This window comes from Lissotriton helveticus, chromosome 11 (genome assembly GCF_964261635.1).
Source record: "Lissotriton helveticus chromosome 11, aLisHel1.1, whole genome shotgun sequence".
In the NCBI taxonomy this organism is placed as follows: domain Eukaryota; kingdom Metazoa; phylum Chordata; class Amphibia; order Caudata; family Salamandridae; genus Lissotriton; species Lissotriton helveticus.
The window spans coordinates 400,940,337-400,955,744 of record NC_136072.1 but is presented as its reverse complement, the minus strand read 5'-3'; positions in this window follow the sequence as shown (position 1 = coordinate 400,955,744).

Sequence of the window (15,408 nt, the reverse complement as noted above, 5' to 3'; positions counted from 1 at the left end):
TCTCACCACCATTATAATCACCCCCTAAGTTTAATGTGCATGCAAATCCAACATTACCAACCCCTGGTAAGTTGTACTACTAGAGCTGAAAAAGTCCAATGGAGGTACCAATGGACGAGGTGGACTGGCCTCAAGGGTCTTGTGACCTCAGTGACAGAGTCACTGTCGCTCTAGTGTGTGCTTCTTCGTATGCCTGCTCACAAGACTGGAGGTGAACTGCATGGATTGTGGTGGACAGGCCTTCAAGGTTAACCCACACTTGCCACCGTTAGGGTCCACCTGCTGGTGCTCAGACACCAGGGCTTCTAAGGTCTATTGGGCCTTCTAAGGTGTAGCATCGGAATGAGCTCTGTCAGGATGGACTGGTCATGAAGGCTGAAAATGGTGCTCCAGTACCAAATTTGGCAGCTCTGGCCAGAGTGCCGCATCCTCTCCCCCTCTGAACACCATACTGCCCCACTGGGAGAAACTGGCACTGCCTTCAGCTACAACCCAATTGTGCTGAGATTCGATTCAAATTATGCATTGGACAAGATTAAAATGCTGCCTGAAAAAAACGTAACACCCTGTAAAAAGCAAACACTGAATGCAAGGATGAGCAAAGCATGTGAAATGTAAGCAGCATGTAACAACGTGGTTACCTTAACGGTTTTAAACTCATTATTCAAAAATTAGTAAGTCATTTTGCCTGAAAAGTTCAGGATATGACTACAGGACCAGGAAGGGACCCGTTTCAATGTCCATTGCTTATATCCTTTCAAAATGTAAGCAGTTTGGTTTAAAAAAGACCAAATCCTTCAACACAGAGCTGCTGTACACATTTTATAGGCTAAAATGATTATAACAGTAGAAAACGCTCATATTAAACATTTTCCAGTCCACCCCTCAACCAGGTATTGCAGTACCTTTATGAATGGTGCACTTCCCCACTCTGGGAAAACAATGTTGTTCAAAGAAAGAAGATAAAAAGAAAGTAGTGCTTCACTGGAAAACTCTGTAAAGCAGCGCTAAGGTGCATGGGTGTAAATAACAATCTGGCCTGTCTGCTGACCACTCTGTATTGCTTTATTTGGTTATTTAATTATTTTTCTTATTTTGATACTTTTTTCTCTCCGCCCAAGGTTGTACTTTGGAATAGAACCCTGTCAGAAAAGGAGGACATTTCCAGCCAAAGTGTTCTGCTCGTTTTTTGGATCCATTTCACGGGGGAACAAATAAAGAAAAGGAGAGGCAAGAGAGTGTATGTAACAGCTGTCTTTTGAAATCAGCACTTAAGGATAAGCGAGAAAGATACAGAAAGAGAGGGAGGAATAAAGAGAGAGAGAGAGAGAGGGGGGGGGAGGAGGGAAGCTACCAGAGGCAGAGCAGGAGAAGCGGACACTGTCCTTGCCTTCTCTGGGCATGAAGGAAAAGAGACAGAGTTGTTTTCTTTCTCTGCCCTTCCCAGACTGGCCAAGCCTTACATAGCTGCCAAGGTTTCAGATTGATATGTGTGCCATTTTCATAATTTCAGTGTAATTATGAGTGACATTTTAACAACTATGAGTGACACATTCTCATGAGCAAAATCAAGACGAGGGAAACATAAAAATATCTGCAATTAGACCCATTTGGGCAACGAGAAACTCTAATAAGATCTTAAAACTGTAGAAAGGTACCAGGAGAGGAAGGGCCCTAGTATGGTGCCCTTGTAACCTGATTGTACTGTTAAAAACAAATGTGTACCATGATATTAATCAAGTCTTTCAGAGGCAGTTCTTTATTAAAGTTCTGTGCACATATGCAGACACCGGCAGTTAAATGCAAGATATAATACATACTGGATACAACAGATTGTGATTTGCATTATAAAATAGACACTATACTTTTAAAGTTCATATGTTTGGGGGAGAGGGTTGGGGACTGATGGTAGCCACACATGCCTAAAAATCTCCCCAGACGCCTAAAATGTCCCCAGATGCTTCTCTGCAACTTTGAGAAATTACTAAACAGCTCACTGGCCTTTGTTTCCATAAGCGGCACGAAATCACACTTTCTTCCGTGATTTTAGAGAGAAACTCATAGGTAAAGTCGACATTTTAAAATATATTTTTTCAATTTCCTTTTTCTTTACCCAGAGGAATAGTCTCTGTCTCCTACAATGTACAGATAGGGTGTCCGCAGCAAGAAAGCTCAGAGGGTTGAGCACTTGCTGGAGTGATGTGTTTATGCCATGAACTGGCCTTCTGGCCTACTTCCCACAGTTTGGCCTGCTAACGTAGACAGGTGTAGGTGGCTGCACTTCAGTAACGTGGCTTCAGCAGCAGAGTTATACTCTGGGGGTACGTGGTTTGTGCGTCATCAGTCACACAACAGGAAAATCAAAACAAACAACACAGGCATTTAAAATCGAAACTGAGTTAAGGCACAAAAAAAGCAATGCTTGTTCATTCTACTAGAGCATCTTACTGATCCGCAGCTTATCAAACAACGGGGTAAAAGGCAGCTGAGTTATAACCCAAAAAGCAATAATTACTGCACACACGGGTCACACGCTGGGGGACTGTTTTATAGCTACGAGTGGGAGGGACATAGGTTACATTTGGTGCACAGACATAATATCGACTCCAAAATATCGACTGGAAAGAATATCGAGTTTTAAATATCGTTTGGAGAAAATATCGACTAGACAGAATATCGACAGTCAAAATATCGTTTTTAAGGTAAGTGAAGTAATATCGACTGTAAATAATATAGACAGTGAAAATATCCAAGTATATAATCTAGATAGTAAAAAATATAGTTTTTTCAATAATATTTAATTATTTATAGTGTTTTTATGTTATAATATATGTGAAAAGTGTCATTTTTTTAATAATTATTTTTAATTAATAATTTTTTTTAATTATTGTGTAATTTTATTCTGTAGCGGGTTGTGGGTTTATAGGGGAATAGGGTGGGAAGTAATTTAATTATAATAAATTAAATATGTAAATTTATTAATTGGTAGTAATAATTAATTATTTGGTAATTAAATAATATATGTTAATTATTTACAATTTAATTGGTAATTAATTTAATTTAATTGATTAATTGCTAATTATGTAAATTAAAATAATGTATTTTCTGTAGCGGGTTGTGGGTTTAAGGGGAATAGGGTGGGAAGTAATTTAATTATAATAAATTAAATATGTAAATTTATTAATTGGTAGTAATAATTAATTAATTGGTAATTAAATAATATATGTTAATTATTTACAATTTAATTGGTAATTAATTTAATTTAATTGATTAATTGCTAATTATGTTAAATTAAAGGGGTATTTTTAGGGTTCAGGGTCAGTTTTCAGTTTTTGGGCAAAGGGGTATTTTTAGGGTTCAGGGTCAGTTTTCAGTTTTTGGGTAAAGGGGTATTTTTAGGGTTCAGGGTCAGTTTTCAGTTTTTGGGCAAAGGGGTATTTTTAGGGTTCAGGGTCAGTTTTCAGTTTTTGGGCAAAGGGGTATTTTTAGGGTTCAGGGTCAGTTTTCAGTTTTTGGGTAAAGGGGTATTTTTAGGGTTCAGGGTCAGTTTTCAGTTTTTGTGCAAAGGGGTATTTTTAGGGTTCAGGGTCAGTTTTCAGTTTTTGGGTAAAGGGGTATTTTTAGAGTTCAGGGTCAGTTTTCAGTTTTTGGGCAAAGGGGTATTTTTAGGGTTCAGGGTCAGTTTTCAGTTTTTGGGTAAAGGGGTTTTTTTAGGGTTCAGGGTCAGTTTTCAGTTTTTGGGTAAAGGGGTATTTTTAGGGTTCAGGGTCAGTTTTCAGTTTTTGGGTAAAGGGGTATTTTTAGGGTTCAGGGTCAGTTTTCAGTTTTTGGGTAAAGGGGTATTTTTAGGGTTCAGGGTCAGTTTTCAGTTTTTGGGCAAAGGGGTATTTTTAGGGTTCAGGGTCAGTTTTCAGTTTTTGGGTAAAGGGGTATTTTTAGGGTTCAGGGTCAGTTTTCAGTTTTTGGGTAAAGGGGTATTTTTAGGGATCAGGGTCAGTTTTCAGTTTTTGGGTAAAGGGGTATTTTTAGGGTTCAGGGTCAGTTTGGGGTTTTTGGGGTACATATACAATTTTGCCTATTATTTAATTAAATTTTGTTACTATATATATATGTTTTAAGAAATATGATGAAAAAAAAATATTTTTTTACTTTCATTAATTATTTAATTATTAAAAGTTATTTTAAGTATTGTTAATTATATTTTAGTAATTAATTTTTTATATTAATGTAATTAAACATTGTTATTAGTAAAGTCGATATTTTTAACAACGATATTTTTGTAAACGATATTTTGTACTCGATATTTTTGTACTTACCTGTTTGTAGATAGAAACTCGATATTTTGTACTCGATATTTTCTCAACGATATTTTGGGTAGTCGATATTCTTTCAGTCGATATTCTTTCAGTGATCCGTTACATTTTCTGAAAATATAAATACACCAGCAGGGGCGGGGCTGAGGAGGCATGTCTCTTTTTGTGAACCCTTTTACTCCACACATGGACCACCTGGTGGTGTAGGTTTGGTAAATACTGTTGTGCAGATTTACAAGCCCCTTGCGCCACTTTTACGTCACGTTTAACATGGGAAAAGTGACGCAAAAGTGGCGCAAGGGGCTTGTAAATCTGCCCCTGTGTGTTTATGATAGCACACGGGTCACCCACAGGAGGAGCAGGGGTCTTGTCTGGTTTCTGACCTGGTTATCGCACACGTGGGTTCGAGTGAGTCCGTAAGTGCCTTGTGTGCTGCATGTTTTACAATTACTGAATAGTATACAAAATAATTACATTTTTTACGTCTCACATAATTTAGTCAACTCTGCCACATCATTTTAGCCTCCATTACCTTAGGGTCCCTGGCACTAGATGCAGCATGTGCATGGTAACCTTGATTTTCTGTTTCGAATGAGTCGATCAGAGGCACACTGCTTGCAATATTAATGTACTGAGCAAAAGCATCTGTGCTCTACCTTTTATCTTTAAAAGTGCGAACACCCACATTTGTTTGTCATGATTGTTTGTGGGGCGTAGCGCTAGCTCCCCTCATTGGATGACTGGGAGAGGAGCCCAGTAGTGCGGATGGCTGGAGGAACCACCAGCTAATCAACGAAACTCGATTAAAACTCAAATTAGGGCTCAGCAAAGTAAAGCCTATTTTTAAACACAAAGGTCACTTTTAAATGAGTGTTTTATGAGGCGCATTTGTAAACATACCCCGATTATGGGAATAAAACACATGAGGAGGGACATGAGATACAGGTTGACTGAATGTGTGTAGTAACAGCCTTACTGCAGAATAACAAAGGGCAGAGGGCGGGCGGCCTCTTTGACTGCAGGCAGGTGAGGTCACAGGTCAAGTACAGGGCCATTAGGTAGCGCTTTCGCGCGCTAATGGCCCTGCGAACAACAGAAGGGAGAGGGGAAATTCTTTTGTTCCCTCGCTCCTCCACCCTTGTCCCCTGTGTCCCCCCCACTCAAAAATCTGGGGGGGATATGTCCCCCGCGTCCCCCACACTTCCTACGCCCATGGGACTGAGGTTGCATCAAGAACAAAAGTACAGAAATACACCTGGGTAAATGAAAGAGGAATAGATAAACCATGCATCATGAAATAAAATGTGTGAAACGGTAATACGGTCACCTGCTTGGATTGCGTTAAGAGTTTTTACACACATTGTTGAGAAAGGAATCACAGTTTTTGCTTATGCAATTAGATATATGAATATAGTACCAGGTAGATTCCAGTTTCAGTGTCTTATTTTTGTTGTAGTTACTGCCGATGTTGACCATTGACAGGACCCGCCCAACTTAAATCCCTGGGTCACACATGAATGGAGAGAATTATAAACAGGCATGCAGACACATATGCACACAAAACCAACTGATATACAGACAACCAAACGCGCAAGTCTGCACGTATATAAAATCCCATGCACACAAACGGAACTAAAGAGATGCACAATCCCAAAACAAATGCAAACACCTACAACCAAAGACAGCACTCTAAACGACATGAACCTACAAGGGAATTACAGACCGATAATTTGCCTATCGTCTTCCTATCCAGTCAACAGTCGAGATTAGGGCCATCATCCACAAATGCCACCATTACCTATACGTCCCTCGTCCTCGACCCAGTCATACTTGTGTGATGACTGGGTCGAGGACGAGTAGGACTAAGAGTAATGGGGATTACCCCCAGTAATCAAAGCATTCTCTGGCAGCGACATAACCGGAGTCGCTGCAACACTGGCGAATTGAAGTCCTGACGGAACTGACATCTTTTCACTGCGTAGAATAAGAAATTTCCTAGTTTGCACAAAGGAAAGTTTCAATTCTATTAAGGACGCGGAGGCGAGGATTTTGCTTGTCCTTTCTCCATTTTATTGGACAGCACGTTAAAAGAATAAAGAAAAAACTTCAACCATGAACTACCCTAACCAACATGGCAGCGGTAGTCATGGTAGCACAATAACCAATCACAGTCCAAGCAACATTATAAAGGAATCCCACGTCGGTAGTCCTTCCTCTTTCGTTGTTGCCGCTGGAAAGAAGTCCTCTACCCTCTAGTCCGTTTTCTGATCGGAGCCTAGGAAAGAGAAATAATGATAATATCTCGTCCAGAACAATGTTGACAAGAATCTAGCACATTGTAAAGGAGATAGGCAAAGATAAATGCAGTAAAACAAGATATATCAAGTAAAACATATCAATCAATGTATACATCAACATATAGGATAAAAAATTACTTCCCTCATATGAAGAAACAATACTGGAATCCATAAGTCAGGGAGGGAAAAGGCTAGACAAAGCCAGGGTGGGAAAATCCTCGCCTCCGCGTCCTTAATAGAATTGAAACTTTCCTTTGTGCAAACTAGGAAATTTCTCATTCTATGTCAGGAAGCGGAGGCGAGGATTTTGCTTGTTTAAAGCTTACTCACCACCAAAGAAGTCGCCTCATGGATTGGCTTAAAATAAAACTTTTTAAAAGTTGAATCTGAAGACCAATCCGCTGCATTCATAATATCTTCCAATCTGCCCCCAACTTGGACAGCCTTGGAAGCCATAGCGCCTCTAGTGGAATGAGCGCCGAAGTTTGTAATGTTAATACCAGCCTCAGACATGATCCACCTGACCCACCTGGCAATGGTGGGAGAAGAAACCGCTTTGAAAGGTTTCTTTATCGCAATTAGCAATTGTCTTTCGCCCGGGGGGCGGACTTCTAAAGTCACATCTTCATATGTTTTGAGGCAACGAACAACACACAGTTTAGGTGAATCCGGAAAAGCTGGGTAAGATACTGACCTGGTATTGCACTTAGTTCTTCTGGAGACGGTAAAAGTAACCCCTTCAGGGGTAAAGACTCTGGCAGAAACATCAAGGGCGCGAACATCGGAAGCCCTTTTGCAAGAAATGAGACAGAGGAGAATAGCCAATTTAGCCGAAAGCTCCTTGCGTGAAAGGTACTCGTTATCCTGACAGGATAGAAGGAATCGTAAAACCACATTCACATCCCAAAGACCGGAATAACGAGGTTCCGGGGGCGAGACAGGCGAATACCCTTGAGGAGTTTACAAACCCAAGGATGCTCTCCCACAGGAGAGCCATCCACAAGGGCATGACCCGCAGAAATTGCTGATCTGAAAGAATTGATAGTACAGTAAGAAAGTTTGTCGTGAAAAAGCTTAGCAAGGAAGTTAATTACTTCTGTCACAGAAGAGCCCACAGGATCCAGGTGTTTTGCCACACACCAACGAACCCATCTGTTCCAGGCAGATCGGTATCGTTTAGTGGTACTAGGGGCCCAGGCTCGCTGAATGAGGAGTTCAGCGTCTTTCGAAAGTGAGTCGTTAGACCAACGTCCCCTGAAATCCTCCAGGCCATGAGACATAGATAGCCTTGGAGAACCAGAGGGTGTGGATGACCCAATGGAAATAATATTCAAGAACTGCCACGCCACAAGAATAAGCTGTGGAAAAACGGGACTTATCTTGACGCGGCAGCAATGGAGAAAGAGAAAGGACTACCGACGTGGGATTCCTTTATAATGTTGCTTGGACTGTGATTGGTTATTGTGCTACCATGACTACCGCTGCCATGTTGCTTAGGGTAGTTCATGGTTGAAGTTTTTTCTTTATTCTTTTAACGTGCTGTCCAATAAAATGGAGAAAGGACAAGCAAAATCCTCGCCTTCGCTTCCTGACATAGAATTGGACTGAACACAGTTAGCACCCGATTGTATGCAGTGGGTGACAATGTTAGCACAATGGCACCTGTTGAAAAAAGCCCAACAATGCAGGGCAAGTTGTTCCATGAATGACGGTCCAGTGAACTTGGATTATTTCTGTGAGGTGGGTGTACTCCTAGGGAAACATCCAGTGTCCCCAACCAGATAGCCGCTAGGTTAATGAACCAACGAGAGCGAAAGAAAGCCGCCTTCTGTTGGCTTGCAGGAGACTTTCTTCTATGTTTACTAAACGTCGCAATAGATTTAGCACATGGCGCTAACAAAAAGTCGAACTTTGGTACTGTAAAATAAAGACACCTTCAGTGCCCATTACGGGTTTCCAAACCTCCCTAGGACATCAGCGACAACCTCAGACGTTTCTTTGTTTCATTTATTGATTTACATTTTTTTATATAGTTTATTTTGGTGAGGAAGGCCCCGCCCCCTCCTCGCGCGGTAGATACTGTTGAGACCTTGGCAGATGTGAACTGCGGTATGATCGAAAGTCTTGTCCACGTGCCCAGGACTCTGCTGAGTGTCACAATAGGAAAGTCGAGTTGCTCATTAGAGGAGCATGTTTATTCTCATTAAAAGCCAGCGGGCCCTGGAGAAGTGAGGGGTTGTCTGTGAGACAGGTAATGATCTCAGGCCCCCAGGGTGCTGGCTTCAGTATGTTTGTTTACTGAGCTACCAGAGGGCTTGGTGTCCCCGCGGAGCTGCTCTGTTCACATGCTGCTCACAGTAACACTGCCACATCCGCCCTTCAAATGTGTTCCTGGATACACGTTTTACAATTTCGACCCAAATTTGGAGTAGGTATTGTTTAGCAAGCAAGTATGAATTCATCTTGATATCAAATATGTAATAAACGTACATGCACAATACACTGTACAAGTTTGGAGCCCATAGCGGTGGACTGAGATCTAAAAATAGCCCTTATTGTACCAAGTGAGTCTGACTGTTTCCAGGAGGATTTTTTTTAAGGGGAGTGGGCTAATTAAGTTCACATCCACAAGAAATTGCTCGTGCCCTCTCGGAGCCAGGCTGAACCAGTTGACGATCACTCAGTCCTTCCACCCCTCAAGGCAGCCCTCTCGTTCTCGGCCTACCAGGAGTTCTCTGTCTGCCGAATGTGGCCATTTCAGCTTTGCACTGTCTTATAAATACACAACCACTTGCCGAGGAATGTTAAGGATGCAGGTGCTAAATGAGTGTACAGATGACTTTCAATTCCAGAGCTATTTTTAGGCCTGGCCTAGAGTTAGGTTGGCTCAGTGCTTTAAATGGAAAAAAATAAGTGCAGGTACTCACCAAAAGGAGCAGTGGGCGGAGTTTAGGGCGGGGCTAAGGGGGAACAAGGGGCGGGGTTAGCTTTTTGACTGTGCCAAGGTTGTATGCACAAAATCTGCATGCATTTTATCAACCGCCTAAGGATTACATGCTGCTTCAGCCTGCCTTAAATCGAACCGGTGGCCTACAGCCCACTGAGCCATCTGTCCAGTACTGGTACTCTTTTGTAACATGCACACGTCACTTTTCTCTTCTAACATACTGTTTGCTACCTCTTACATTTTGTTTGCTTTTGATACTTGCGCAAGTGCCACCATTGCCTCCTATAACGTTTGTTCTTGTGCTGGAGTGTCTGCCATTTATTGCAGTACTAATATCTCTACTTGTACTTTGTATGCTTTTGTAACCTACACACATATCACTTTTTCCTCCTGTAATGTATCGTTTGCTACCTCTTGTATTTTGTTTGCTCACGATTGTCACTTTTGCCTCATGTAACTTAACGTTTGCTTTTGTAATTTGTTCACTTGTAATTTTCTCCTCATGTATCATTACTATTCCTATTGTGAAGCGCTCTGACACCTTCGGGTAAAGGCCGCGCTATATAAAAACGCATAAAATAAATAAACAAGTCACTCCTGGAACATTTGTAAACCGAAGTTAGGGCCAGACCTGACAACGTCTGTACTGGGGAAACAGGTGCCAATCTCCACATTTTTGATTGGTCTTAAGGTCTGTCCAAGGTCGATGAAATAGGAATCAGCGAGTGTGGAAGTGTCCAAGAAAGCAATTCAGATGCGTGGCGACTGTAAAAGCCGTCCCATACGTTCTTTTGTTATGTCCTGAATAGTGCCTCCCACCGCCATCCAGTAGATTTTACAGCCCCCTCTTAGCGCCCACTGTGGAAGATCTTTGGATAAGCAAATGACTCAGCAGACACACCCCTGCTCGGATTTACAAAGCAGCTCATGCTGGGTCCTGGTGACGAGCTCCTGTGATTGATTCCGTGCAGTGCTTGAAAGGTGCTGCCGTAGTATAACTAGAGGGATAAAGGGAGCGCGCTGCCTCGGTTAACGTCAGATCCCCATGAGTACCGGTACTCTCTTTCTTCTAGAAAAAAGTGCCGGTACTCAAGGGGAGAAAATGAAGAAGTGCCGGTACTCAGTACCAGTGAGTACCGGCCCATTTAAAGCACTGGGTTGGCTGTTTTGTCAGCATCAAGTAAAAAGTAAAAGAGGTAACCGTATACATACATAGAGAAGCTTTAGGTCTGACCTCTTCGTCCATTGATCTGTTTTTCATTCACATGTTGCTTCTGCCCATTCAGACAGTATGGGGTTAGCCCATAGCATCAATTTATCTTTGGATTATCTTGGAGTGCAGCGGTCTCAATTCTATGGTTAGCCCAATTTAGCCATTGGCCCACTTACACTGTGAGCAACAGGGTTTATCTTGGTCATATGTGCAGGGGCGTAGCTTGGTCAGTAAGACTGGGGGTGGGGCGTGAGCTTTAATTTTCCCTACAACCACGCCTGTTAAAATACATTGTACGAGAAGCAAAGCAGGACCCAGGGGGGCTTAAAGAGCAGTAGGAAGGTTGAGGAGTGCGGACTGCGAGCGCTACTTCCAATATTTTGTAAAATAACAATTTTAAGACCTTTAAAAGAGAGAGAGAGACAGTGTGTGAGTGAGTGTGTGTGTGTGTGTGTGTGTGCGTGTGTGTGCGTGTGTGTCTCAAGTGAAATCCGACAAACACCTCACCATCCCCGACTCATAGCAGCTGCACCCAACTATGTACTGCAAAATACATTTATTAGGGGGGTGTAACACCCCAAACACCCCGCCTGAAGAAACACCCATGCACATATGCACACCTGAATAAAAGGAGAGGGCACTTCAGAGCTACTGGGTCAATGATTTAATTTCCAAATGCTTTTAGTGTCCAATCATGATCCTTTTTATTGTTACAGCCATCCTTGCATATTAAAACTATGCATTGAGATCGCAGTAATGCAAAGTCAATAGTGCATTTCTAGACATGTACACCTACTGCTAGGAAGTACCCATATTGCTATATTTAATTATATACAATGGTTATTTTTTTGTGTTAAATTTATATTTAAAGCATATGGCTGCAATATTACGCAGCAGCATGGTTTTTTTTTGTCTCATAAGCTTGCACTAAAAAATAAATTAAAAACAAAATTGCACTAGCTTGCAAAGGCCAGACAAGTTGGTTTGTCAATTCTTGTTTATGTGTTTAGTTCAAATGTAAACATACAGTAATGTCCCCTTTGCTACTATCTGTTTGATCTACTTAAGTGTATGTCTTACCCAGTAGCTGCACCTGATTTACAAAGCTACAAAGTACTGTATCAATACCTTGTGATGATATATGTACACCGATAATAGGTATTTTGTTCTGACATTATCTAAATACATTTCTGAAGAAAAATTCCTACTTTTAGTCACCCCTTTTCCTTCTGCCCTTTGTTTGGCTACCTGGTATTTGGAAATGTCTGTTTATAAGTATCAAATGCTGTTGTCTGTAATGGAAACATGCATTGTCAAAGCCAATAGGTATCACCTATGCAAGAGGTATTGGTTTTGCCAATATGTTTTAGCTATGTTGTACATCAGTGTGTCTGCTGTTCAGCATGTTTAAAAGTTAGTGGAGTAAAGGAGAGTGACGTGCAGTGGACTGTCATAAAATGGAGTAAAGTGGAGTGCTATAGATTGTCGTAGAGTGACATACAGTAGAGTTAAGTGGAGTGGAGTGGTGTAGAGTGTTGGGGAGTGTCCTGGTGGGAGTAGAATAGAGTCGACTTTCATAGAGTGGAATAGAGTGTCAGAGTGGAGTAGAGTGTCTTAAAGTGAAAGTGGCATAGAGTGCTGTGGATTGAGGTGTTCTGTAGAGGGGAGTAGAGCAGAGTAGATTGCCATAGAGTGGCATAATGTTGGAGAATGGAATGACAGAGTGGAGTAGGGTGTTATAGAGTGTTGCAGAGTAGAGTGGACTAAAAGAGTGTAATTGAGTGGAGAGGCACGGAGTGGATTAGAGTGGAATAGAATGGAGTAGAGTGAAGTAGTTTCTCCTAGAATCGAGTGGAGTAAAGTGGAGCATAGAGAGAGTTTCATACAGCATTGTAGAGTGTAGTTGTGTTGTAGTGTGCCATAGAGTGGAGTAGCATGTTGTAGAGTGGAGTGGCAGTAGCATAGAGTGCAATGGTGTAGAGTGGCTTAGAGTGGTTAGGCGTAGAGTGCAGTGGTGTAGAGGAGAGTGATGCACACTAGAGTGGCATAGAGTGTAGTGGCATACACTCTGTGCATTCAAAAACAGGGGTCAAATGTAAGGCTCGGTCTTCCAGGGAGATTGGTGTTTAATTCTCTTTAATTGACTTCTGAATGAGAGGATTTATTTGACAATCATTCTGGCTACTGGGGTTGTGCTTGATGATGACTGTGCGATGTTGTTATTTGTTCTAGCACACAACAAAGTTTATATGCTTGCAAAGGAACTCTGTAGAAATTTCAGAATATATCAGAATTCGAAAAGCACAAATGAAGAACATTTTTGGGTAATTCTGAACTGTGGTAGAAATAAATATATTAATACGATCAAAACACATCTGTACATTTTCACACATTATCGTTTGTGCACTGTATACTTTTAGCAGTAAAACTGTATGTGTGTGCAAATATAATGGTCATTCAATTGAAAATGAGTTGTCTGTAATGGCAGTAGCTGCCACACCATGCATGCTTCACTGAAGCCCACTCCTCTCTACTCTGCACCACTCCTCACCACTCCAGTCTACTCTGCATCATTCTACACTGCACTACTCCACTCCAGGCCAATGCACTCTACCCCATACTAATCTACTATGCACCACTGCACTCTTCACCACTACACTCTTCGCCACTGCACTCTAAACCACTCCACTCTATGCCACTCTTCTCTGCCACATTGCACTCTATGCCACTGCACTCTACTCTGTACTACTCCACTCTACACTAGTGCACTATATGCCAATCCACTGTATGCTACTCTAATCTACTGTGCACTCTGTGCCACTCTGCTCTACACCACTCTACTCTACCGTGTGCCACTCCACTCTACTCTGGAACAAACTACTCTGTGCCACTCCACTCTACACTCTACGCCAATAAACTCTACACCACTTTATTCAAAACCAATGAATGCTATGCCAATCTACTCTGAATCACTGCACTCTACAACACTATACTCTACTCTGAAACACTTTACACCAATGTGCTATATGCCACTGAACTCTACACCACTCTGTTCTACTCTACACCACTCTACTGTACAGCATTGCTCTGTAAACCACTCTACTCAGCACCATTCTACGTCACTGCACTCCACGCCAATGGACTCTACTATACACCACTGGGTAACTAGACATAATATCGAATACAAAATATGGAATGGACATAATATCAAAGTAAAAATATAGAATGAACAACATATCGAATGAATAAAATATAGTGGTTAAAAATATCGAATTGAAGGTAAGTAATATGATATTGATTGTCAAAACATAGAAGTTTAAAATATCGAAGTATATAATATAGGCATTAAATTATATCGAATTTTTTATAATATCAAATTTTTAAAAGTGTTTTGTATGTTAGTATATGTGTGAAAAGTGTATATTATTTTTGTAATGTATGTTTAATTTATTTTAAGTAATTCATTTTATGTTATTTCATTTTTGCGTAATTTAATTCTGTAGCGTGTTGTGGGTTTATAGGGTGGGAAGTAATTTAATGATATTAAATTAAATATTATTTTTAAGTAATTATTTTTTATTTAATTTTGCTTTTTAGTTCTGTAGCGGGTTGTGGGTTTTTAGGGGAATAGGGTGGGAAGTAATTTAATTGTAATTGTAATTAATTAAATATTTTTATTTATTTATTGGTATTCATTTTGAATTTATTGTTAATTAATTTTTAATTGGTAATTAATTTTTATGAATTGATTAATTGATAATTATGTTAATTTTATTAATTCATTTTCCGTAGCGGGTTGTGGGTTTATAGGGGAATAGGGTGGGAAGTAATTTAGTTGTAATTAAGTAAATATTTTTATTTATTGGCATTGATTTTTAATTTATTGTTAATTAATTTTAAATTGGTAATTCATTTTAATAATTGGTAATTAATTTTTATTTATTTAATATTTGATAATTATGATTATTTTATTTATTTATTTTCTGTAGTGGATTGTAGGTTTATAGGGGAATAGGGTGGGAAGTAATGTAATTGTATCTAATTACATATTAAAAATTGTGGCGAGGGCTTGATTGGATGAACGTAGTTGGCGGGTGGGTGAGTAGAAGGATAGTCGTTACGCTATCCAACGCTTTCCCTACTGTTGCACTCTCTGGAGTGGGAATAGTATTTTTTACCCCTACGCTATCCAACGCTTTCCCTACTGTTGCACTCTCTTCAGTGGGAATAGTCATTTTTACCCCTACGCTATCCAACGCTTTCCCTACTGTTGCACTCACTTGAGTGGTAATAGTAAATTTTACCCTCCCGCTATCTTACAGTAAAAATGCGTATATTTTTTTATTTTGGCCGCTAAGTAGGAGAAAGATCTTCCTCCCATGGTGGATCTATTGATGCGCGGGATTGTGGCGAGGGCTTGATTGGATGAACGTAGTTGGCGGGTGGGTGAGTAGAAGGATAGTCGTTACGCTATCCAACGCTTTTCCTACTCTTGCACTCTCTGGAGTGGGAATAGTATTTTTTACCCCTACGCTATCCAACACTTTCCCTACTGTTGCACTCTCTGGAGTGGGAATAGTAATTTTTACCCCTACGCTATCCAACGCTTTCCCTACTGTTGCACTCTCTGGAGTGGGA